The sequence below is a fragment of the Bos indicus x Bos taurus genome, chromosome 27, assembly GCF_003369695.1.
Source record: "Bos indicus x Bos taurus breed Angus x Brahman F1 hybrid chromosome 27, Bos_hybrid_MaternalHap_v2.0, whole genome shotgun sequence".
Classification (NCBI taxonomy): domain Eukaryota; kingdom Metazoa; phylum Chordata; class Mammalia; order Artiodactyla; family Bovidae; genus Bos; species Bos indicus x Bos taurus.
Window position 1 is genome coordinate 3,298,011 of NC_040102.1, and position 25,211 is coordinate 3,323,221.

The window sequence follows — 25,211 nt, forward strand, 5'->3', positions numbered from 1 at the left end:
ACATGGAAGCAACCTAGATGTCCATCAGCAGATGAATGGATAAGAAAGCTTTGGTACATATACACAATGGAGTATTACTCAGCCATTAAAAGAATACATTTGAATCAGTTCTAATGAGGTGGATGAAACTGGAGCCTATTATACAGAGTGAAGTAAGCCAGAAGGAAAAACATAAATACAGTATACTAACGCATATATATGGAATTTAGGAAGATGGTAACAATAACCCGGTGTACGAGACAGCAAAAGAGACACTGATGTATAGAACAGTCTTATGGACTCTGTGGGAGTGGGAGAGGGTGGGAAGATTTGGGAGAATGACATTGAAACATGTAGAATATCATGTATGAAACGAGTCACCAGTCCAGGTTCGATGCACAATACTGGATGCTTGGGGCTAGTGCACTGGGACGACCAAGAGGGAAGGTATGGGGAGGGAGGAGGGAGGAGGCTTCAGGATCGGGAACACATGTATACCTGTGGTGGATTCATTTTGATATTTGGCAAAACTAATACAATTATGTAAAGTTTAAAAATAAAATAAAATTTAAAAAAAAAGAAAAAAGTCAAAAAAAAAATAAAGGCTTTGGCGTAGTCAATAAAGCAGACGTAGATGTTTTTCTGGTATTATCTTGCTTTTTCAATGATTCAATAGATGTTGGCAATTTGATCTCTTGTTCCTCTGCCTTTTCTAAAGACAGCTTGAACATCTGGAAGTTCATAGTCTAGGTACTTTTGAAGCCTGGCTTGAGGAATTTTGAGCATTACTTCGCTAGTGTATGAGATGAGTGCAATTGTGCAGTAGTTTTAACATTCTTTGGTATTGCCCTTCTCTGGGATGCGAATGAAAACTGACCTTTTCCAATCGTGTGGCCACTGCTGAGTTTTCCAAATCTTTCTAAGACCCACTTGACTTCACATTCCAGGATATCTGGCTCTAGGTGAGTGATCACGCCATCGTGGTTATCTGGGTCATGAAGATCTTTTTTTGTACAGTTCTTCTGTGTTTTCTTGCCATCTTGTCTTAATGTCTTCTGCTTCTGTTAGGTCCGTACCATTTCTGTTCTTTATTGTGCCCATCTTTGCATGAAATATTCCCTTGGTATCTCTAATTTTCTTGAAGAGATCTCTAGTCTTTCCCATGCAATTGTTTTACTCTATTTCTTTGCATTGATCACTGAGGAAGGCTTTATCTCTCCTTGCTGTTCTTTGGAATTCTGCATTCAAATGGATATATATTTTCTTTTCTCCTTTGCCTTTCATTTCTCTTCTTTTCTCAGCTATTTGTAAGGCCTCTTCAGACAAACTTTTTGCATTTCTCTTTCTTGGGAATGATCTTGATCACTGCCTCCTGTACAATGTCATGAGCCTCCATCCATAGTTCATCAGGCTGTCTATCAGATCTAATCCATTGAATCTATTTGTCACTTCCCCTGTATAATCATAAGTGATTTGATTTAGGTCATACCTGAATGGTCTAGTGGTTTTTCCCTACTTTTTCAATTTCAGTCTGAATTTGGCAATAAGGAGTTCATGATCTGAGCCACAGTCAGCTCCTAGACTTGTTTTTGCTGAGTGTATAGAGCTTCTCCATCTTTGGCTGCAAAGGATATAATCAATCTGATTTTGGTTTTGAAAACCTGGTGACGTCCATGTGTAGAGCTATTTCTTGTGTTGTTGGAAGAGGGTATTCGCTATGACCAGCTCATTCTATTGGCAAAACACTGTTAGCCTTTGCCCTGCTTAATTCTGTACTTCAAGGCCTAATTTGCCTGTTACTCCAGGTATTTCTTGACTTCCTACTTTTGTGTTCCAGTCCGCTGTAATGAAAAAGGATATCTTTTTTTGGTGTTAGTTCTAAGTCCTGTAGGTCTTCACAGAACCATTCAACTTCAGCTTCTTCAGCATTACTGGTTGGAACCTGGACTTGGATTACTCTGATATTGAATGGTTTGTCTTTGAAATGAACAGAGATCATTGTGTCATTTTGTGATTGCACCCAAGAACTGCATTTTGGACTCTTTTGTTGACTATGAAGGCTACTCCATTTTCTAAGGGATTGTTGCCCATAGTAGTAGATATAATGGTCATTTGAGATAAATTCACCCATTCCAGTCCATTTTAGTTCGCTGATTCCTAAAATGTCAATGTTCACTCTTGCCATCTCCTGTTTGACCACTTCCAATGTCCCTTGATTCATAGACCTAACATCGCAGGTACCTATGCAATATTGCTCTTTACAGCATCAGACTTCACTTCTATCACCAGTTACATCCACAACTTGGCGTTGTTTTTGCTTTGGCTCTGTCTCTTCATTCTTTCTGGAGTTATTTCTCCACTCTTGTCCAAGTGACAGCCAAGAATTTATTAATTAGAAATAAAAGATAATGCATATGAAGGAGTTTAACAATTTCTAAAAGTCATATGGCATTATCTTTTATTTCTAATTAATAAATTCTTGGCTGTCACTCAGTCTAACATGATTGGAGTTTCTTCTGTGTGAACCTGCACTTACCTTCTAAAACAGTCTTAAATTAAAGCTATAGACATAAGCAGTTTCAATTTATTGGGCACTGATATATTACTAATTTATGATATTCATATTCATTTGAACTTAAACACTTTCCCCATGTTGAATTCATATAAACAGTTCAAGGCATATTAAAAAGAGAGTCTTTTGGAAAAGGTTAAAGCCTATTTCTTTGTACTGGACTATCATATATATTAATCAGATCACATCAGATCAGTCGCTCAGTCATATCCAACTCTTTGCAACCCCATGAATTGCAGCACGCCAGGCCTCCCTGTCCATCACCAACTCCCGGAGTTCACTCAGACTCACGTCCATCAAGTCAGTGATGCCATCCAGCTATCTCATCCTCTGTCATCACCTTCTCCTCCTGCCCCCAATCCCTCCCAGCATCAGAGTCTTTTCCAATGACTCAACTCTTCGCATGAGGTGGCCAAAGTACTGGAGTTTCAGCTTTAGCATCATTCCTTCCAAAGAAATCCCAGGGCTAATCTCCTTCAGAATGGCCTGGTTGGATCTCCTTGCAGTCCAAGGGACTCTCAAGAGTCTTCTCCAACACCACAGTTCAAAAGCATCAATTCTTCAGTGCTCAGCTTTCTTCACAGTCCAACTCTCACATCCATACATGACCAATGGAAAAACCATAGCCTTGACTAGACGGACCTTTGTTGGCAAAGGAATGTCTCTGCTTTTGAATATGCTATCTAGGTTGGTCATAACTTTTCTTCCAAGGAGTAAGTGTCTTTTAATTTCATGGCTGCAGTCACCATCTGCAGTGATTTATTAATACACAGACACATATATTCATATATATGTGTATACACACACACACACACACACACACACACACACACATAGAACTTGTGGACTTTAAGTTTCTCTGATTTCTGAAGACCTACTGTTGATTCTAAATGATTCGGTCATAAAACAGGACTAGTGTATGGACAAAATTAGTATGCAATGTGAAGATTATTTTTGTTTAAAATGCACCCCCCTTTCTATACACACATTTTTTTTAACTTAATTCTTAGGTTGGGCAGAAGATGAATTAATTGTTATCAAACTCTATTTTAGGAGCCTTTAAATACTGAATTTACACAGGACCCTGTAGAGCTGGACGGGAAAGAAATAAAGAGGGGGAAGGGCCAAGAGAAAACCTGCTTCTGTCTGCACCCTCATTTCCCTCAGATCCTGGGCTCTCTTCTCACACACAAACCTTCCTTTCTGTGTTCCTCGGCTCTGTGGCGTGGCCAGCAGAGAGTGCCGCTAGGAGCCAAGATGTTGTTGTTCAGTTGCCTAGTCAGTTGTGTCCAACTTTTTGCACCCCATGGGCTGAAGCATGCCAGGCCTCTCTGTCCGTCACCATCACCCAAGCTTTGCCCAAATGCACATCCATTCCGTCAGTGATGCCATCCAGCCATCTCATCCTCTGACACCCTCTTTTCCTTCTGCCCTCAATGTTTCTCAGGATCAGGGATTTTTCCAATGAGTTGGCTCTTCATATCAGATGACCAAAACACTGGTGCTTCAGCTTCAGCATTAGCATCAGTCCTTCCAATGAATATTCAGGGTTGATACTGACTGGTTTCACCTCCTTGCTGTCCAAGGAGCTTTCAGGACTCTTCTCCAGCACCCCAGTTTGAAGTCATTGATTCTTTGGTGCTCCGCCTTCTTTATGGCCCAGCTCTCACAACCATACTTGACCACTGGGAAGACCATAGCCTTGACCATACAGCCCATTGTGGACAGTGTAATGTATCTGCTTCTCAACACACTGTTTAGGTTTGTCATAGCTTTCCTGCCAAGAAGCTATGGAGCCAAGTTAAATGGCCTTTTATTTGGAAATAAGTGCATCCTGAGTGGATTCCGGGCCCCTGGGTGACACCAGGGGTCTCTGGAGACAGCAAGTCTGCCTGGTCATACCAGTGTGACGGCCTCTTGTGCACACCTGAGTCCCATGCTGTCCAGTGCCCTGCCCTGTAAGGAATGCATTTACACCCCAGCCTGCCTCTCACATTCACTGCAGGCAGCCCCTGTACTGGGGAGCGGATGTGGGGAGGGAAAGGAGAGAGAAAGAGAGAAAGACTGGTCAGTTCTACACACAACACGGTCCTCCACTCAAAGCCCTTGAGGATGATCCTATCTGTGGATTCAGAATAATCTTAGAAGTTCAGGAAACGGTCTGGAGAAATATATTAATACGTTATTGTCAACTAAAGCCTGATTTAATTTTCTTAGGGTTTACCACGTGTCCTCTTTCTGTTTCAGAATTCCATTTGGGACCCCACGTTATGATTATCTGGAATGTCTCTTTAGGCATCTCATGGCTGTGCCAGTTTCTTAGATATTTTTTGTTTTTAAGAACTTGATGGGCATGAGGAACTCCAGTCAGATATTTTGTAGGCTGTTCTTCAACTGGAATTGGTTGATTTTTTTGTGTGTGTGCAAGATTGAGGTGATGGTTATTGGGGCGGACACAGAAGTAAAGCGTCTTTCTCAGCAGGTCACAGTATCGAGGGGACACATCATAGGAAGGACAGGGCACTGCTGATATTAACCTTGACCCCCTGGCTGAGGCTGTGTTTGTCAGGTTTCTCCACCAGAGAGTCACTTTTCCCCTCTCTCCAACGTATACTTTTTGGAAGGAAGGAACTATGGGGAGCCCACACTTGGGGAGAAGATTCAGTCTCCACTTCCTTGACAGTGAGCATCTACCTAAAGTATTCAGAACTCTTCTGCACAGGAAATGTGTATATTCTCTCTTACTTGTATCAGCGTCTATGAATGGATGACAATCTGGGTTACAATCCAGTAAGACTTCATTTCTCAAACTGTCCTGCCTATAGCCACTGGAAGTTCTTTCCCTTCTGTGTTCCTCTCACACACCTTCATTCGTCTATCATCCTGCTCCTCTTTTTCTTTTTTTGAACATTTTTTTTTTCCTGGCTACAAAGTGCTCCTGGCCCATCTAACAGATTTTTTTTTCTGCCCCATCTTCAAGTCTGACTCAATGGACATGAGTTTGAGCAAACTCCAGGAGATAGTGAAGGACAGGGAAGCCTGGTGTGCTGCTGACCGGAGTCACAAAGAGTCGGGCATGACTGAGCAACTGAACAACAGCAACATCTTCAAGTCAGCCATTTCTCCAAGGAGCCCCGCATCCTCTTACTGGAGAACAAGACTAGAAATTGGGAACTGGGATGCAGGTTCGTGTGTGCTCATTGCTAATGGATAGCTGTTGCCTCCTGTGGCTCCCAAGTGACTGAGCAGGAAAGAACTGTGTGCATATGAACCTGTGCACACACACATCTATGCATACATCTGTAGGTGCATCTGTGTATGAAACTAAACACGTGTTCACATTGGCATTTGAGTTGTAATCCATCGCCACATGGGTCACCCTCGTCTCCTGCCATTTTTGGCACAACAGGAAGGGGACCGTTCACACCCAGGTCAGGTCAGGCCCACTCCTACTGAAAGCAGCCCACTGAAGGGCTTCCTACTGTGGTCAGAAGAAAGCCCAGACTCCTCACAACGTGCCCCAGTGCCCACATGGTCCACTTGGCCCCTCACTATGCCTCTGAGTGAGACATAAACTGCTCACTGCAATTCAGCCTCACAGGCCTCCTTGATGAGGTCCTCCAGGATGGTAGGAGGTCCCCTCCCTCCTCAGAGCCTGCACAGACTTTATCACCTTTGCTCAGATCACACCCCTCCACCCCTCCCGAGACCTTCACATGATCTTTCTTGCTGTTCGTGTCTTAGCTTGATGGCCATCATTTGTCAAAGGTGTCTCCTCTTCAGTTGACCTAAAATAACTCTGCTGTTGCCTCCTAGTATTTTCTATCACATCATGGCGAGGTTTCTTCCTGGCACTACAACAATTTTAAATGATTTCATTTGCTTGCTTATGGCTCTCTGTTCCACCAAGTCCTGAGCTGAAGGACAGGAGAAGCCTTAGTTCTCTGATTCACCTCTGTATCCACAGCGCCTCCAACAGCTCTTTACAGGGGAGACTTCACACACTGTACTGAAAAATTGAGTTATTCCCTGAAGCAGTAAATGGATACACATGCTGGCCTTGAGTGGGAGATTCTGGATTCCCAAGGAGTGGGATTTGGAGTCTGTTCCTAAAGATGACAATTCATAACATTTTAGAAAAGATCTAAAATGTTAGAAAAGATTGTGCCTCAAAAAGTATTTCTAACACTCTAAGAATAAACACAAGCCGACCTTTAGGCAAAGCCTGAATTCATCTCCATTCACATCAGCGATGAGGACTCGCTTGCTCTGGAGAGGAAAAGAGGGCCATGGATATTACAGGAGTCACATGACCTAAACCGACAAAGACTTAAAAATTCACTCTTGTAAGATGCTGGAAGCCTGTTCTTTCGTTGTTTTGAAGTGCACTGCCCTGAGTTACAGTAGGATCATTGAAAGTGATAACCAGACCAAAAAAAAAAAAAAAACTACAAGGAGAAGAAAGAAGAAAGGGCCAAAGGAGCCCGCTGTGAACCCGCTGTGAGCAGCCAGGCCTCCTGTGGACAGAATCTTGTGGGAACAACCCAAACTTGGCGGATTTCTTCAAGTGTGCACAAAAACTCGTCTAACTTCTGAAGAGTTCAGAAAATATACAACAAGGTCTAGTCAGACGCGGCAGTTTCTTTACATCTTGTCCTGACACTGGAGGGCTGAGCAAGTCCCACAGCATCGGTTAGTTTAATGAAGCCGTGAGGTTGAAGATCCCAGGGCAGAATTAAAAGCAGCCTGTGGATGTACAGAGGGTGGCACGTGCTGGTTGCTATTCTCTGTCTCTGTGACCCAGCACAAAAGCCCATTTTGAAGGAGCAGAGAAAAGAGATTCAGACATCAGGCTGGTGCTACAAGCAAGTGCTCTAAATGTTCTCAGGTGTTTGCAAAGTAACTGCTGGGTATGCACGTGGGTCCAGGAAGGTCTGTTAAAGTGGGGAAAAGCATAATTCTACAGCAGCAATGGCCAGTTTATTAGAAGCAATCAACAGAGAAAGAAAGCCATGTTCAAATAAAAGCAAAGAGACGCAAATCCAGGTTATGATGCGGATAGAAGTGCCGCAGGTGTGGTGGAGACCGTATAAGGATGAAGGGCACCTGGGGACGTGGGAACAGTCTGGATATAGCGCATCCTGCCATGCAGAAAAAGACCTGAGGGTGGATCCGACACCCACTGAGCACTGAGAGTATGCACCAGCCTTTGCCAATTACGTTCATATGTGTGTTGCTTTTATATGATCTAATTTTCAAAGATATTTCTTGGAAGTGCTGTATCAGAGATCCCAAATAGATTATAATCAGGAGTGGCTCTGCTCACTGCAAGACACTGATAATCTTTAACCAGGATGGAGGGCATCTTGGGAAGTAAACTGCCGGTTAACCTACTTCTCCAAATTGAGAGAGCAGGCTGGAAAACAGGAAACCTAGCCTTTCTCTACATCTATTAAACATTTCAATCAGTGAGAGATATTGAGGGATTCTCCACAGGAATGTAATTCTGATAGTCACCAACACATTCTCAGGAGGATCTCTGTCATCGATATGATCAATAGTTTGCTCACTACATTACAAAAGAGTGAGTTACATTCAGACAACTTGTCATATACAGAATAAAGGATGTACTGGGGCTTCAAGGTTTCCATTTGGACCTGATAATGTTGGTGGTGGATGGGGGCTTATATTAGACTATGAACTATTAGAGGTTGTAAGCCTCTAATTTTTATTAGAATGGTAAATAATTTATACTAAAGATTGGGTGAATTATTGATGAAATTTGAAATCAGTTACTATAATTATGGCAGAGGATAATTTCAGTTCAGTTCAGTCACTCAGTCGTGTCCGACTCTTTGCAACCCCATGACTGCAACAAGCCAGGCCTCCCTATCCATCACCAACTCTCGGAGTCTACCCAAACTCATCTCCACTGACTTGGCGCAGAACATAAAACATATTTATTCAACATACTGGTCTCCATAACATCTTATGGAAAACCCAAACAAACTTTCTGGCCAACCCATTTGCTAACTTTATATTAATATTATTTACATTAAAAATGCATAAGAATCTCACAAAGAGGCTTGAGAGATGACTTTTCCCGAGAGTGGCTGAAGCTCTCTATTTGGGAGTAGTGTTCCCCATACCTCATGTGGAATTTTCCATGAAGATCACGGGAGAGCTGAAATTTAGTCCTATATCTGCTTGGGAGCATTTCACTATGGCAGACTGTTACTGGTCTCTCAACAGCCAATCCCTACTTCTTTTTTTAGAATAGACCTCTCCCTACCACCACCAAGTTTCAACTGATCTTACAGACTGAGTGTTTTTTTTTTTCTCCCAAAACTCAGATGCTGGAATACTAACTCCATGGTGATGACATTAGGAGGTGGAGCCTTTGTAAGCTGATGAGTAATGAGGGTGGAGCCCTCGGAAATATGGTTCGTGTCCTGATAAAAGGGACCCCAGAGAGCTGCCTCACCTGCCCCCAGGAATGGACAGTTAAAAGTCAGCTGTCTGGAAGAGAACCTCACCAGAGCTGGACCGCACTGGCTCCTGATCTCAAACTTCCAGCCTCCAGAATTGGGAGAAATCAATTCACATTGTTGACAAGCCACCCAGTCCATGACACTCTGATACACCAGCCTGGATTGACAAAGACAGCTGAGCATACGGCCACAAGGAGAGGGTCATCTGACTTCATCTCTCTTAAAAATAGGCAAGGACCGATGATGAAGCTGAGAGCAGGCAGATGTGATGGGGAGGGAAGGGGGATCAGGTGGAGTCCTCATGAGGGAGCACCCACCCTCTGCCCTATTCTCTCTGCATATCAGGACAGGGATGGGAGGAAGGGCCACCTGAGTAAATAACGTGCGACAGAGCCATCTGCCCAAGCTGGACTTCCTCCCCACCCTAAACTGTTGCTTAAGGGAGATAAGGAATCTTCTTCCCAGCCTGAGACACTGTATTTTGGAGTCTTTTTGTTACAAGAGTTTAGTCTGTGCCCTATCAAATACAATAATCTGACAATTGTAATCCCTGTGAAATGTATTGTTTTTCCTAGTGTGCCATAATTCTGTATATATATGAAACTGATTTTCCTACCAGACTATAAAACACAGATCAGGAAACTTCTGACTGATTATGTCATGAACAGATCTGAGAACAGTGCCTTACTCAGCTCTGCTTAGTAAATGCTAATCCTCATATTCACAAAGTAAATAAGTGTTTGGGAGTTTTGTGGCATATCATTTCCTGATGATTTATGATGACAACCATCTTTATCTGGACATAGAATAATGGAAATAGAAGGTCCTTCAACATTTGTTTATCAGCAGCAAAAACTATTTGGAAAGGATGCATTTAAGCGCACTGCAATGTATAGAATGTATATGCATCTGTTCCTTTTACTCTGTGATTTCTCCTTTAAATACACAGAAGTATTAAGAGACATCAACAATTTCTATTCAGAACTATGCTTGGTATATTATTAGATGATGATGAAACATGGCCATCTACTTAAAATTGGCTTGAAGAAAGAATAATTCATATACATTCAACTAGTTAAAACTTCAGTTTTCTTGTCCAGTGGCTGAATAAAATTAGTTTGTAAAATAAGATTATTTAACTAAAATGAATAGAAGCTAAACAATTTCCATAATACCACTGTTGTTATCAATGTTTTCTTCTCTAATAATTTGTCCTAAGCTAAAAATAGGTCCCTCTTTATAACTACAAACTGTACAATCCTATTAATTGATCTAATATAGCTTGTAAACACATTATTCCAAAATCATATCAGATCAGCTTTGTGAAGAGAAAATGTTCTGAATATAATATATACAATACCTACATGAATTACTCCCTATAACTAAAGGTCAAAATGAGCTAATATTTAAAAATAACCTCAAGAATTGTAATGGATATAAAGTGTTAGTAGAAAAATATGAAAACAGAAAGAATTCAATATAATTTCAGATGCCACCAAAATAATGATAGCAGAATTTTCATGTATTAGTAAAAATCACCATGCATTAGTTGGAGATAAAAATGTGTTGTGATATACAACTAATCGCCTTGGCTATTTAATGTATAAATAAATAAAAAGCTTTAGAAAAAATGATCAATAAAAGTTATTTGTATCTGAAATGACTAACACTGAATAAATGTAGGACTGATTTAAAAAGCATAATGATTTTTACTATGCTAGTTTATATAAACTTTAACAAAAATAGTAAATTTAGTAAAGTAGTAAAAATATAAACATAGCAAAATAGTAAAATATAGGTTTCATAAATATAGTAGACCTAAGGGATAAAGAATTGATATTTAAGCTTTTAAATAAAAAATGCAAATATGTGTACTTATTCTGCCTGTGTTTCTCTCCTCCACCTCCGCCACCCCTAAAAGCCTTGCTTTCAGACCATACAGATTTTCTCTTGTGAAATGTGAACTGAGCCGTGTGATCTCTGTTTTAATATTGGAGAGCTGCTAATTACTTCTGTTATTAGTTGGAAAGGAAGCAGCTGAGGCTTGGGAAGAGAACCAAAGAGGAGGATGAATCCAAAGGAGAGAGGCCTTTTGTCCTGCCAGAGAGCAAGGAGAAAACTAGACGAAGGTCAGTCTGGTCACAGGAACTGCCCAGGACTTATCAGGGGTGCATCGTGGGTGGGGGTGAGCATCCCTGAGGACACAAAAGCTGTGTTACAGGGGAGGGGACCGAGGACAGGCGAATCGCTTCCCACGGAAACGAAATGAAACGTCCTCATCCTCACACCATCCTCATGTTCTCTTTACTGGGCACCACCCAGGGATCCGAGACATGGAGCATCACGCTTTGCGTGATTGGTACGAACGCTAGAAGGGCAGTGATTACTCATTTATTTAGGCAACTGGACAGAAAGGGAAAGTAGAAGCCACTCTTTTCTGGTATGTTAGCATGCACCATAACAAAATAATATGTTAGCTTCTCACTGAGTGTGGAGGAAAACGATAAGACTAGCCTCTACTAAGTAAAGGAATCAAAAATGAAAATTAATCCCAACATACTCAATATGATCAATTTATGATGTGCAAAATGCTGCTGCTGCTGCTAAGTCACTTCAGTCATGTCCGACTCTTTGCAACCCCATGGACTGCAGCCTACCAGGCTCCTCAGTCCATGGGATTTTTCAGGCAAGAGTACTGGAGTGGGGTGCCATTGCCTTCTCCGGTGCAAAATGCTAGCTGCCTATCATTTGTTTATTGTGTTATCTTTGCTATCTTTGGGCTTCCTTTGTGGCTCAGCTGGTAGAGAATCCACCTGCAATGAGGGAGACCTGGGTTCAATCCCTGGGTTGGGAAGATCCCCTGGAGAAGGAAAAGGCTGCCCACTCCAGTATTCTGGCCTGGAGAATTCCATGGACAGTCTGTGGGATCTCAAAGAGTTGGACATGACTGAGAGACTTTCACTCACTTGTTGCTTTATTATTGTGAATATAAATACACAAGACGGCTTCCGCAGGATCACGGGCTCACTCCAGGGCTTTTCCCCATAAGGCAGGAGCTCCCTCAGCCCCAGTCCTCCCACATGAGCACTGGTGGGAGCCCTGCTCTGTGGATGGAAACAGAGTCATCTTAAGTGATGAAGATGACTATGGAATTCTCCATCCACAGGCAGGGATTCTTCAACTTGGAAATAATGAAAAGTAAAAGTGATAAAAATTAGAAGAAATGAGCAATAATAATAAAGCACAGAAATGACTGTCAGTCTTAAAAGAACCCTTTCTGTCTATAAAGTTTACACAGCCCAGTACGAAAATGTATATGATTCCCAATGCTCTTAGATTCAGATTTTTGATGATTTTAGCCTTGGTTCTTTACCAAATAGATTGTTCTCATGACCAACTTAGCTCTCAAGGTGCTCAGTATCTGAAAAGGAGTTGATCTGCTTTGCAGATGGTTATCTTCACCAATCAAATTTACTTTTGATGACACTTCAGTTTAGAAGAAATGTACCTTGTACATTAGGAGGTTATTTTTTTTTTTTTGGTAGCTCGACAACTTCTGAGTGCACTGGCAAAGTTAACAAATTAATGAATCATCCATTAATTACTAAGAGATTCTTGATCACCCTTAATTACTTTAGTCAGGATGCAGACCTGCCAGGGCTGGGTGAGGAGTGACCTCAGGCTACAGGAACAGTCTACAGGGCCCCAATTCCTCCAGCAGAGTAAACACAGCAACACAGCTGATGTCCACAAGATGAAGGCATCTCACGTGGACACCTCTAGATGGCACGTCCCAGGGTGGAGAGCAAGAAACATTGTCATTTGACCTTTTTTCTTTTTTTTTTTTCTTAATAAGTCAGTGGGAAGTGAGGTGACCTAGCTGTACTTAAACAGTCATAAGCTATACTTAATAAATACTTAAACAGCTGTACTTAAACAGATTAACAAGATTCAGAAAGAAGTCAGAGATCCATGAAAACAAACAGGCTACAAATACATGTACAGCAGCAGGTCATTCAAAACAGGGTAATTATTTTAGATCACCTGTTGCATTGATATAAATATTACTTACAGTGTCTAACTTTTGAAACATATTCCCTTGGCATTTTATGGTATACACCCAGGACCTGACATTCAAGCTCTAGAAGGAGCACTTTTTAGATTTAGATGTTGTGATCAGTGCATGGAAGTGTAGCTTTCTCAAACTGATCGAAGATGTCATCATCACAAAATAACGTGATGTCTGATCAATGTCTTAAAGAGATAGGAATACCAGACCACCTGACCTATCTCTTGAGAAACCTGTATGCAGGTCAAGAAGCAGCAGTTAGGACAGGACATGGAACAACAGACTGGTTCCAAACAGGGAAAAGAGTACATCAAGGCTGTATATTGTCACCCTGCTTATTTAAATTATATTCAGAGTCATCATGAGAAATGCTGGGCTGGAAGAAGCACAAGCTGGAATCAAGATTGCCAGGAGAAATATCAATAACCTCAGATATACAGATGACACCACCCTTATGGCAGAAAGTGAAGAATAACTAAGGAACCTCTTGATGAAAGTGAAAGAGGAGAGTGAAAAAGTTGTCTTAAAGCTCAACAACCAGAAAACTAAGATCATGACATCTGGGCCCATCACTTCAATGGCAAATAGATGGGAAAACAGTGGAAACAGTGGCTGACTTTATTTTTCTGGGCTCCAAAATCACTGCAGATGGTGACTGCAACCATGAAATTAAAAATGCTTGCTCATTGGGAGAAAAGTTATGACCAACCTAGAAAGCATATTAAAAGCAGAGATATTACTTTGCCAACAAAGGTCTGTCTAGTCAAAGCTATGGTTTTTCCAGTAGTCATGTATGGATGTGAGAGTTGGACTAAAAAAAAGCTGAGCACCAAAGAACTGATGCTTTTGAACTGTGGTGTTGGAGAAGACTCTTGAGAGTGAGTCCCTTGGACTGCAAGGAGATCTAACCAGTCCATCCTAAAGGAGATCAGTCCTGGGTCTTCATTGGAAGGACTGACATTGAAGCTGAAACTCCAATACTTTGGCCACCTGATACGAAGAGCTAACTCATTGGAAAAGACCCTGATGCTGGGAAAGATTGAGGGCAGGAGGAGAAGGGGATGACAGAGGGTGAGATGGCTGGATGGCATCACCGACTCAATGGACATAAGTTTGAGTAAACTCCAGGAGATGGTGATGGACAGGGAGGCCTGGCGTGCTGCAGTCCATGGGGTCGTGAAGAGTCAGACACAACTGAGGAACTGAACTGAACTGAACTGAACTGATCAATGTGGTCGCATCCAGCAAACAAGGCTCCCTTTGGATGTTCTGTGACATCTGTATTCACTGCCAAATCACAGATGCTGTCTCCTCATGTGCTTTATGTGTTGAAGTCCTCTACATGAGATGACAACTCACATATAGATACACAGTTATTCATATGGAATGCTGAAGAACATACTGCTAAAATATTTATCATTACTAAAACTGATTGTCTTATGTAAAAGCTATTAACAACATTCAAGTATACAAAGAAGTAAAGTGACAGATAATTTATATAAATATTAAGTGGATTCCCTGGTGGCTTAGTGGTAAAGAATCTGCCCGGCAATGCAGGAGATGCAGGAGACATGTGTTCGAACCCTGGAGTGGGAAGATCCCCTGGAGGAGGAAATAGCAACTCACTTCAGTATTCTTCCCTGGATTATTCCATCAACAGAGGAGCCTGGCAGGCTACAGTCCGTGGGGTTGCAAAGAGTTGGACAGAACTGAGCGACTGAGCATGCACACATGCACACACATATGTTAAGATATATTGTATTAGCCAGACAACTTAAAAGTTATACATGAGCCCATGTATGTACGTGCTAAGTTGCTCCTGACATGTCCAACTCTTTGTGATGCTATGGACTATAGCCCAGCAGGCTCCTCTGTCCATGGGATTCTCCAGGCAAGAATACTTGAGTGGGTTGCCGTGCCCTACTCCAGGGCATCTTCCTGACACAGGAATTGAACCCGAGTCTCTTAGGTCTCCTTCATTGGCAGGTGGGTTCTTAACCGCTAATGCTGCCTGGGAAGCCCTTATGAGTCGATACATGGTGACTAAAAATTCAAATAATACCAACATAAAGAACCATATAGATGATGAGTGAGTGAGTGAGTGAGGGAAGTCCGATCTTCCCAACCCAGGGATCGAACCCAGGTCTCCTGCATTGCAGGCAGACGCTTTAACCTCTGAGCCACCTGGGAAGCCCAGATGATATAGATGATAGTGAATCTATAATATATGACTGGCATGCAGTATGCACTCTGTAAGTATTCATGAAACAAAAACAAAGTAAGGTGGTTGCATGCGCACATTCTTAGTCTCAAACAAAATGCTTTGTAAGAGCTAGCCGTTAATCTGACAAGTGTCTGTCAGCACTTGCAGTGTGCTGCAGTTAAGAATCTTTCTTAGATCCCTGTGACATGCCCATGAACATAACAGAGGCTGCCCGTCTGCGTTTACATTTTCCCAGGGAGGGCCAGACCCAGAATAACACAGTCCCAGTAAGTAAATTCTACGACTCCGAGTGTTAGAAATGTTCAGTGCTGCCACTTTTAAACTGCATCACTTATTTCAATAAGTCATCTTTATTCAAGTTGAATTAGACATAATACAACTTTCAAGAAATAATTTCTCTGAGAGTACTTTGTATCTTGTAAGAATGAATCAGAAGTCAAAGAGAATCCTGCCATGTCAGCATTTCACAAGTAGGGGACACCCCACATCATTACCCCTGATATCGGTGACAAGTCATCTTTGAGTCAGACTTAATAAAACCATGAAGCACTACACACAGAGAGAATATGTGTTAGAAAAATGGCAGTCCTTAAAAAATTATCCAGCATGTGTGCTACTCACCGACAGCACACTCTGCTGGTCCCCACGAATGTGCAACATGAAATTCAGAAGCTCTCGGGTAGCTCAGGGTGCTGGAAAAGTGTTGCTTCTGCACTGATTGTGCAGTTCAAACTTACTCTGGGTGCCAGAGGTTCACGCCCTGGTGGCCACGCTTGTCCCCAGGTCTCTTGGTCAGACCTCCACGACCCTCCCCTACCTCTATCCCTGATTCCCAGAAGATGCTTATTAACCCACAGGCCTTCTTCACAAATTATATCAGAGCTTAGGAGTTTCCTGGGTTGTCTTCTGTCTAAGTATTAAGGAGGCGGAAAACAAACATCTGTGTGTGGTTTTTCTGTCTCATAGAACAGCCCACATGCTCAGGGGCGAGAGGGGACATGCTATGCTCTGAGCTCATTTGTGGAAGGACATAAAAATGGAGCACTCCCTTCAGGAGTTTCACCCCAAGCTATGAAACCCAGCAGCTTAACCTGCGGCTGGCTGGAGGTCAACATGCCTGTAACTGAGCCACCACACGGCTGCTCAGAGCCCTCCCTCTGCCCTGGCTCCTGGACCACCAGCATGTGAGCCCCCCAAGGAAACACACATTCAGGCTAAAGGAAGCATCACTAGCTCTGAAAGAGGCAGCTCCTATGGCAAAACCAATACAATATTGTAAAGTAAAAAAAAAACAAAAAGATCTCATATGATCACCGGTTCGCACTCAGCTCCTCTCTACATATTTGAGGTATTTAGCTAAAGGGAATTTGTCCCTAATAACATTAAAAGACAGTGAAGGAAAGCAAAGATGCTTCCCTGGGAGCAGTGTTTTATTGATTCTCTTCATTTACATTAGAAAGTCACATAAGGAATCAAATTTTCTAAGGAAGCTGCATTGTGTGATGGGAGATCAATACTATAAGGTCTTTTCTAAGAAAAAATACATATGATATAAAATACATATTTTTGAAATAAAAAAACAAATCCTAAATCTGTTAAATAGTATATAAAATCATATGAAACTGAAAGTCACTCAGTCATGTCCAATTCTTTGAGACCCTATGGACTATACAGTCCCTGGAATTCTCTAGCCCAGAATACTGGAGTAGGTAGCCTTTCCTGTCTCCAGGGGATCTTCCTGACCCAGGGATTGAACCCAGGTCTCCCACATTTCAGGTGGATTCTTTACTAGCTGAGCCATAAGGGAAGCCCATCAAATCATATGTGTCCTCATTGTATGTTAGCATGAAGTCGGGTTCTGCACGCGTGTACGCTTAGTTGTTTAGCTGTGTCCGACTCTCTGCAACCACATGAACTGTAGCCCACCAGGCTCCTCTGTTCATGGGATTTTCCAGGCAAAAACCTGGAGTGAGTTGTCATTTCTTCCTCCAGGGGATCTTCCCACCTGAGGGATGGAACACAAGCCCAACTGAGCGATGGAACACAAGCCTCCTCTGTCACTAGCATTGGCAGGCAGATTCTTTACCACTTAGCCACCTGGGAAGCCCCTAAATCATGTTGGGGTTAATTTTAATTAGTTACAACCAGCAAAGATGAAAAAATCTCTTTGCTTCTGTGATCTGTATATAGCCAGACTTCAGCAAGAAAAATATTTTTAATATGAACATTTTTGTCCAAAACATTTTTTTAATGAGTGGGCAAAATTGATGCTTGCAAAAAAATTTAAAAATACATATATGCATATATATATATATATATATATATATATATATATATATATGTATATCCATTGCATCAATGATGCCACCCTGCCATCTCATCCTTGATGCCCTCTTCTTCTGGAGATGCATCCTTGCATAGGAGCTTCAATGTACATGAACTTGGGCAAACTTAGAGAGATGGTAGATGGTGAGGGACAGAGATGCCTGGTGTGCTGCAGTCCATGAGGTCGCAAAGAGTCAGACATGACTGGGCGACTGAACAACAATATATATAAGCTTATATATATATATATATATATATATATATAAGCAATATATATAACAAGCTCTTACGCCACCTTCATTCCAGTCAAGACAAAATTACAGGCCTTCTTGGAACTGGCTCTTACTTTACCCCAGATTGGGGGTCTGTGTGTGAATTCCCCTGAAGCTGATAATCCCACTGTGAGTGGGACTACATTCTTTTTCCCTGTTTCTGGTTTCCATACTTAAGGCATTGTACTCACATCCTTTTGCTTACATGTGTGCATGCTGAGTCACTTCAGTCATGTCCAACTCTGTGCGACCCCATGGACTGCAAATTGCCAGGCTCCTCTGTCCATGGGATTCTACAGGCAAGAAAACTGGAGTGGGTTGCCATGCCCTTCTCCAGGGCATCTTCCTGACCCAGGAATCGAACCTGTGTCTTTTACATATACCTGCACTGGCAGGCAGGTTCTTTACCACTAGTACCACCTGGGAAGCCCCATCATTTTGCTTAGTTTGCATCAAATCCACATATGTGGTTCAGCTAAAAAAATTCTGACATGATTAGTAAAATATAGTAGAAAAATGATAAAGATCGTAATGCAGTTATGAATGAAAAATACTCACTGCCATGTCCATAGACAAAGGATGCTGCGGCCATCAGTCACTACAGCGGCCCTGATAGTGCACAAGAGGAGACTCAGAACAGAACTAGAACTCCTGCCATCACCATCAGACACCACAGCCACTCACCCACCGTGACCCTGGAAGACTCAGGATGAGAAAGCACAGGACGCTGGTCCCAGAGCGCTGAGATGTGCATCAGAGGAGTGTTTCAGTGAACCCAGACCCCTACATCTTCCCCAGCATGAGAAAGTGCTACATTCCTCGCACAGTGATGTTTTGATTTGAATATCTGATTCATTGGGAAAAGATGCTGATGTTGGGAAAGATTGAGGGCAGGAGAAGGGGGTGACTGAGGATGAGATGGTTGGATGGCATCACCGGTTCAAGGGACATAAGTATGACCAAACTCCAGGAGACAGTGGACAGGGAAGTCTGGCATGCTGCAGCTCATGCAGTTGCAAAGAGTTGAACATGACTTAGTGACAGAACAATAACAATCTTCTGATGTTCTGACGACCTGCCCTTTGTTGCAAAATCTCCTATATATCCTGACTCCCCACCACCACCCCTCCCCACTCAGACCAGTCTCTGAATTATCTGAGATGCTACGTTCTGGGCTCCAGACCTCAGTTTTATCCGCTTGATAAAACATAATTCTCCGCTTTTTTTGTGCATCTTTTTCAGCTGACAATTATTCCAAAATAGAAAAACACTGAAGATTTTAAAATGCTATTCCCTAGTATAAGTTTCTATGTTTTTTTCTTTTTAAATCACATTTTACTGACACTACTTACATAAAACACTCCAGTGATACTAACCATTCAAAACATCGTATGAAAGGCAACAGCCCAAAACACATAAACAACTAGAGAGCAGTTAACATTTCAAGAATTGTTGACTCTGTTTGGAAATATGTCTCCATGGTCCTTAATAGACGATTGAACTTTTGAATATGAGCCAGAATATGGCTAGTGTTCATCAAAGTCATGGATAGTTAGCAAGAGTTTATGGCCCTAAACTCTTAAAAATTTTTTGTTTGGCGAACTGCTAGAGAATAATTGAATCTATGTAATAAAGAGCTTTGCTTTTGCTTTAATGAGTGTGCATTATCTATACAAAGGTTGTAACACTGATTCAAGATGCAGTTTTAACAACTTTATGTTATCTGACAATAATTCATTTTTTTTTTCTATCACTAGAAGATGTACTCCTACTCAAGTGCTGACCGACATGGGACCCATGGAAGAAGTGTAGAAATTATACCAGGCAACTCCTTTAGGCCATGACTCTATAAATGGCAGCATTTCCATATGAACAGGTATGGGGGTACCTCAGTTCTGTGACAGAATATGTAAATTAAAACAGAGGTGGTCAACCATCTATTCCAACATCTTCACAGAAGAAACCAAGCGTGAGCTCATGGCCTCTGCACTCTAGTTTCAGAAGTTACCTGTTAATCTGTGCTTATGCTGAGTTACAACTTAAAACTCAGAAGGATTTAATGAGCTACAATTGGAAGAAAAACATCCCAGGAATGAAGCCCTATAATAATCCTATTTAGAGACTGCAGAATCTGACCTCCACTTACTCCTTGGAAATAAAAAATATTCCCAATTAAAAAGAGATATGTTCCGTCACCAGACACACACATGCTACATATTTGGGGACAAAAAACAAATACTGTTCTTACAAAATAGCTGGATGGATGAGCATTTAGTTTCTCTGGAATATATCTTTAGATCTAGAAACCTCTTCCTAGACTGTCTTCTTTGAGAAGAGTTGTTGTTTAGTGGCTAAGTCATACTCAGTCATGTCCAACTCTTTTGCAACCCCATGGACTGTGGCTCACCAAGTCTCTTCTGTTGGATTTCCCAGGCAAAAATACTGGAGTGGGCTTTCATTTCCTTCTCCAGTGGATTGTCCCAACCCAGGGATCAAATCCACATCTTCTGCATTACAGGCACAATCTTAACTGCTGAGCCACCAGAAAAATGCTTAAGAAAAGTACTCAGAGGGGGGAAAAAAGAATGGCGCATGGGGGAAGGAGAACTGGATGGTTCTGGAAATTCATTGGCCTCCTCCAACTCAGGTAAAGAATAAAAGAGGGAAAAGGGCATTCCCTTCTCTCCAATTCTGATGGTTCACCTGGGAGACATAGTCTTCCTCTGCCCCAGGAGCTCTCCCCATGCATCCTTGTGTCAAGTCAGAAAGGACTCCACAAGAAAATGAGGGAACAAGCAGAGAAACAGCTGGGTCATTCGCAAACATGATAGTAAAGTTGCTCTGTGTGTGCATCCTCAAAGCCTGAGCACACGAGTGTCCCCAGTCTGGGATGCTAGCTTTACAATCTCTGCGTGCCCACCTTTCACCTCTCCTGAGAAGCTGGTTCAATCGTCAATCTTAGCATATCTTCTTTCTTCCTCTGTCTATGGTTCCCACCGCTCCTGAGAGGCCTCCCCTTGTTATCCACATAGCCTTAGCTTATCTGTGGCTCATATCTGCTTTCTGTTTCCTGCCTCTAGCTTGCAGACTTCCCTGGTGGCTCAGTGGTAATGGATCTGCCTGCCAGTGCAGGAGATGCGGGTCCAATCCCTGGGTCGGGACAATCCCCTGGAGAAGGAAATGGCAACCTATTCCAGTACTCTAGTCTGGGAAGAAAACAGTCCTCTCCCATGGACACATGAGCCTGGCAAGTAACAGTCTATGGAGTCACAAAGAGTTGGACACAACTTAGCAACCAAACAACAAAAACCGCCAGTTTTCATCATATATGCATAATTCTAAATCTCATAGAGCATAGGCAATGGATGGTATGTCCCTGCAATTTCACAGGGCATGGCAGAGAACCCTGTACATGAGCTACCAATAATATGTGTCAAGTAAATGGTGTGAACATTAATTAATCTATTGACTTGACAGCCAACATATTGGATGTACTCCTAAATGTACCTGCCTGAAATTTGACCATTAAAGATTCATTACATGAGGTGCTGATTGTCTTTTTTAATGTAATTACGCCCAGAAGGGAAATGTACTATATTAGTAACCATTAACAACTCTCTGTGAATTAGTCTGTTGCTTATCAGATCAAGGGCATTTCTATTCTTTCCAATCTCAAAACAGATGATAGTATATTTCAACCTTTTGGGGGTGAGTGGGGGAGGAAGAAGACATACTTTATATAAATTCTAGCAAATTCAGAAGGAGATAAAGAGGAAGTTAAAGCTCCATCTATTTTCCAAGAAAAACTATAATAGAAACACACAAGTGGGACAATTCTTGATCACTATTAGTTGAATGCAGGACCACATGGAATAAAAAGGTTATAATAGCACCGTATTTTGAAACAAATGACAAATATTATTTATATTTCATGAATACCCTCAGGTATGAGATATAATTAATATAACTTAATGTTACCCCACATCTGAGATAGAAGTGAAACTGCAAGAATTGTTAATTTTGCATTTGATGAAATTCAGGTATTATGAGGTATCATGATCTTTAAAGGCTAGACATGATGACCCAGAGGGATGGTACGGGGAGGGAGGAGGGAGGAGGGTTCAGGATGGAAAACACGTGTATACCTGTGGCAGATTCATGTTGATATATGGCAAAACCAATACAATATTGTAAAGTTAAAAAATAAAAAAAACAATGAATGAAAAAAAAAAAAAAAGAAAAAATAGATGAAGGCTACCCAAGGCCCCTTTCCTGGCATAGGTTATATGAGGCTGAAGAGAAAGCCTGAGTTCTGGGTGAGACACTACCCTTAAATTTTGAATTCACAGAACTAATATTTTTCTACAAGACATACAATGTTCAGGATATTTGGCAAAACTAATACAATTATGTAAAGTTTAAAAATAAAATTTAAAAAAAAAAGGAGAGATAATTACAAAAAGTAGAATTCTAGCCAAGAAAGACTTTTTCCAACTCACTGCATACTAAATCTTTGTTAAAATGATTTCAAGTTAAATGTAATTCAGAGAATTTGAAAGTGAGTATTGAATTGAAGTAGATTTTGGTAGAAAATCATTATTTCTTAAACTAATAAATATTTTTCAGAGAACTTAATATTGTTGTACATTTTACATTAGTCTTTCTTCACATAAAATAAATGAGTTGCTTTATTTTTGAATTTCAATTTGAAATGATTAAATTTATTGAAAATATTTTATACTACTTTTGCTGGGGATCTTTATATGTAACTAAAACCATGAATAATTTCAATAATATTATCATTTATTAATTTACTCACTCAAACCCACTAAATGAATAAAACTCAAACCCTCTATTTTGTCACATGAAGTATTAAAATCTCCAGCTGGGATAACATGTAATTTTGGTCATATCTACACATGTTATAGTTTGGGTAACTCATTTTGTGCATGTTTTTTTCCTGTAAAAAATACTTCTTAAAAATGGATGTAAGTGTGATCCATTATTTCTGAAGAAGCAGAGAAGGGTTTATATAAGGTTATGCAAGATTCTCTTAGGAAAAGTGTAGCAAGAGGGCAGAACAATTCTTGCAAGTAAAGTAAAAAGGCAGAAGATGAAGCCTTTGCAAAGCTCGCTCTGTTAGGAAAGGGGTATGTGTCCCTTGAGGAGAGTCCTGAGGCCATTGTGAGGACAGAGGTCAAATCACAAAGGACCTTCTTTGTCACTCCACGGAGGGTGAATTTTATTTTGTGTTTGGAATTTAAGACAGAGAAGGAATAAAAATTAGGATGTATGGAAAGCTAACTCTATATTTATTTAGAAAGAAATATTTATACAATATAATTTATAGCATAAGACAAAGCATCTCTAAAGACACAATACTGGTAGATTTTTTAAAAAGAAAAAATATAAAAACTTAAATGCTTTTTTCCTAGAGCTATTGGACTTTTCCAATGAGCTGTATACAAAGATTCTATTAAGCATATCCAGTTCATATGAGCTTACTCAGAGTATTTATGTTTGTAAAGATAAATAAAAGGACAGAAAAGATAGGGACTCTTACATGGTTGGTATAAATATACTTTACTAAAAGTTACACACTGAACTGTACATGTAATAAAATAGGTATAATAAACCAACAATTGTTACAGTTTTGTTGAGAACTGGTTTTGAAAGATTTACAACATACCTTTTCCCCTTTGTTTGTGTACTGAATGACTTGGAAAGGTAACAAAGTCGATTTACACTAAGTCTACTTTTTATTCTTTCCTTCTTATGGACAGCTTACGTTTTCCTAAAAATAATCTTACAGGAATTTTTAGTTTACTCTCTTTTTATTTACTGAAGGAAAATAGCACAACCTTCCCAAGAAGAAGTGTGCAAGATACACTATGAGCATAAACCCTCCCACTGGGGAGGAAACATAAATTCTGTCGCAGAAGAAAGTCATTTTTGTAGAGTAAGACTATTTGGCTTCTTTAAAAAATAAAGTCTTACACACGCAGACCCTAATGTCCATCAGAAGGCTATTATTTCTCATCACCTGTAAATACCGAGGGATGTGAACACAGCTTCAGTGCTAGGGTGGTAGGTAGCACAGGGTGGTAGGGCCACAGGGTTTTCACTTCATACTTTTTTTCTGTTTTCTGAGTTTTCTGTAATGACCACGTGCAATAGTTACAGAGGGAATAAAGTTTTGTATTTCACAGAAACTTGTTTCTAAACAAGTGAATCTTTCGGCAGGATGGCACCATCTAATAACAATTTCTAAGTAGCCTGATAGTCGCTAACAATTGATAACATATTTTTATTGCCCATCCCTTCCCATGCAATCAGCTTTGCTGCACCCTAGATCTACCCTGATTACTATTCTATGACCGGCTGGTCCTTCACACTCACTGACATCATCTTGCACTGTGGCTACTATTAATATTAGACTTGTCCTATCGCATTGTAATATTACACCCACCTTTGTTTCTCCCAACTAAACTCTATGATCTTTGAGGTCAACTACTGCTACTGCTACTGCTGAGTCACTTCAGTCGTGTCCCACTCTATGCGACTCCATAGACGGCAGCCCACCAGGCTTCCCCGTCCCTGGGATTCTCCAGGCAAGAACACTGGAGTGGGTTGCCATTTCCTTCTCCAATGCATGAAAGTGAAAAGTGAAAGTGAAGTCGTTCAGTTGTGTCCAACTCTTCGCGACCCCACGGACTGCAGCCTACCAGGCTTCTCCATCCATGGGATTTTACAGGCAAGAGTACCGGAGTGGGGTGCCATTGCCTTCTCCGACCACCTTCTATAGATGTGCATTATTCTCTTCCTTCTTGTCCCCTCAGTTTTAGTTTCTGTTTTCCTTTTCCTGCCTTCTTTTGGAATGCTTGAATATTTCTTTAAGGGTCTCATTTTAATTAATGTAGTCATATATTTTCTTGCGTTATTCCGTGTTTGCCGTAGGAATTACAATGACCATCCTTGATTTTCAGTCTTCTTGGAGTCACTACTGTCCCACTCTATTTCAACTTTATAGCAAATGCAATTGCATGCGCACTGCATTTACCCCCCACTTTCCTTTCTGTGTGTGTCTTGCAATGGTTATCTTACACTTTACAACTACATGCATTTCGAATCCCCAAAAAACAAATGCAGAAATATTTGCTTCAAAATGTCTTACATACTTAAAGAAATTAATAAAATATGTTTTTCTTTCAACCAAGATATTTACCATTTATATTGGTTTTTTTTTTCCCTCTACTGAAGATTTGAGTTTCTTTTCTAT

General features: G+C 41.0%; 1 protein-coding gene and 1 non-coding gene across 4 annotated transcripts in view; both read right to left on the reverse strand.

Annotated features, from left to right (window-relative positions):
- CSMD1 (CUB and Sushi multiple domains 1) overlaps nucleotides 1-25,211 on the reverse strand; it is a 2,076,272-nt gene that overhangs the window by 1,092,997 nt on the left and 958,064 nt on the right. The window lies entirely within an intron of this gene.
- Nucleotides 15,230-15,301, reverse strand: TRNAC-GCA. Its single transcript has one exon. It is a non-coding gene; the product is annotated as a tRNA-Cys (tRNA).